Source organism: Corvus brachyrhynchos, unplaced genomic scaffold (genome assembly GCF_000691975.1).
Source record: "Corvus brachyrhynchos isolate BGI_N302 unplaced genomic scaffold, ASM69197v1 scaffold933, whole genome shotgun sequence".
Lineage (NCBI taxonomy): Eukaryota > Metazoa > Chordata > Aves > Passeriformes > Corvidae > Corvus > Corvus brachyrhynchos.
This window is the reverse complement of record NW_008237401.1, coordinates 544,240-546,424: the sequence shown is the minus strand read 5'-3', so window position 1 is coordinate 546,424 and position 2,185 is coordinate 544,240.

Here is a 2,185-nt window from a genome sequence, read left to right as displayed (position 1 = left end):
TCCATCCCGAGTGTCCATCCTGCAGTGTCCGGCTGTCTCCATCCCGAGTGTCCATCCTGCAGTGTCCGGCTGTCTCCATCCCGAGTGTCCATCCTGCAGTGTCCGACTGTATCCATCCCGAGTGTCCATCCTCCAATGTCCGGCTGTATCCACCCCGAGTGTCCATCCTGCAGTGTCCGGTCCATCCCGAGTGTCCATCCTGCAGTGTCCGGCTGTCTCCATCCCGAGGGGGTGGGAAGGGCGCACCCCCGGAGCAGGGGAAGGGAGCGGGGATGGAGCTGGGGTTGGTGATTTACAAGACGTGACAAGGCCAGCTGGGAATGATGGATCGGAGATGGGAAACGCCGGTCCCCAGCTGGGCTCCGGGGTGGCAGCGGAGGCGAGAGGACATCCCCAGCTATCCATCATCTTCCTCCAGGCCCCTGCCGGACTGTGAACACCCCGTGTCCAACACGTGGGGGTGAATTAACCCTTTCCAAGGACTCCGAGGATGCCGGGGGGCTGGGGAGGAGAGGGGGAGCAGGCGGTGCCACCAGCTCCCGGTGCCAGCAGGAGGATGTGGGACCCGCCCCGTGCCAGTGCTGGATCCTTTCTGCCTGCTCTGGGTTTATGAAATCCCGGGTGGAATAAGGGAACTAAGATCAGATTTCTATTTTATTTTGGTTTATTTTTTTTCCCTGCCAACGGCTGAGGAAGCTGAGCGGGCTGCTTCCCACGTGGAGAACGGAGTCTTTCCCTTTTTACCTTCTTTTTTCTCTTTTTTTTTTGAGTGGGGGCAGTGCCTGACGGCAGCGAGGGCTGCGCCGAGCGAGCAGGTCGAGGTCGGCAGCGCATCACAGGAGTGAGGATGGTGAGCCCCAGCATCACTCGCACCGAGAGGGGAGGTACCGGGGGGGCAGCAGGAAACGGCTGGGAGCCCCCCGCACCCCAGCGCCGCTGCTGCTGCTCTCTCCTGCAGCTCCTTGGCCGGCGCTGCCTTATTAGATTTGGCAAAACGTTCGGGGAGTGTTTGGAAGGTTAATTAACACAAGGCTCCGCAGCCTGGGAACGCTGGTTCAGCCCTCGGCCAGAGGGAAATCAAACCCACCCAGGACCTCCCCGAGCTGCTTCCCAGCCCCACGCTCAGCCCCGGCACCGGTTCCTGCCCCTGCTGACAGCCCCCAGAGCATCCCCGGCCTGAGGATTCCCAGATACCCCCGCCCTGGTGCGATATTTCCCCGTGGGGAACCAGCGGGCAGCTGGCACGGGGGCGGCAGATGCCACCTCGCCGCCTCTGCCCGCTGCTGCTCGGCTGCTCGGCTCCGAGATTTTCGGCGGCTCTTCCATCCTAAACGACTCCGTGGTGCTTTGCTCCTCGTCACACACGGCCTGCAAGGATCCGATAAACTCAGACCAGCTCCTCCGAGCGCGCTTTGGGCGGTGCCAAGGCTTTTCCTTCAGCGCCAGCTGCGCTTAGAGGAAAATCCCTCTCCTGAGAGCAGGGCAGGGATCGGCATCCCCGCGCAGGAGCAGCCGTGCTGGGAGACGCTGGTGCCGCTCCCGGGGCCCGGAGCGGAGGAAATGAGGAGGACACGGAGCCAGCCCGGAGCCGCTTGGGCCGGGCCGTGGAGCAGCCAGGGCTCCTCGCTGCCCCGGGTGCCCCTCCCGCGGTGTCGGGGTGCAGCCGTAACCCAGCGCTCCCGCTCCTGTCATGTTTTACACGGCTGGGCATGTGGTTGTGTTTTGTTTTGCCAACCTTTGCCTCCCCCGGAGGAGGAGGGAATGAAAGGACCGGTGTGCCGCCGATTTATTGTGCCTCCCGAGAGCCCCAGGAGTGCTGGAAAAGCAGATGCCTTCTGCTTAATCTGGCCTGTTGCTATGTAAACCTCCTTCCCACTTTGATGTCCCCTATAAATACCCCATGTGTTTCCAATAAACCGGGGTTTTTATCACTGGAGCTGTTAAAGGCAGATCTGTGTCCGATTTGTCCCCGGGCTCGACTGGGGGTTTGCTGGGGGAACCTCCCTGCCCTTGGGAAGGGGCTCACTGTGCCTGGGGAGGGGGGTCCAGCGTGGCGAGGGCAGCTGCAGCTCTCCTGGGTCCGGGGGGATGCTCCCAGGGGAACGGGACAGGGCTGGGAGCTGGTCCTGCAGCAGTCGGGGCTGAACCCTGGGCTGGCACTGCCCCAGCCCCAAACCCTGGGCTG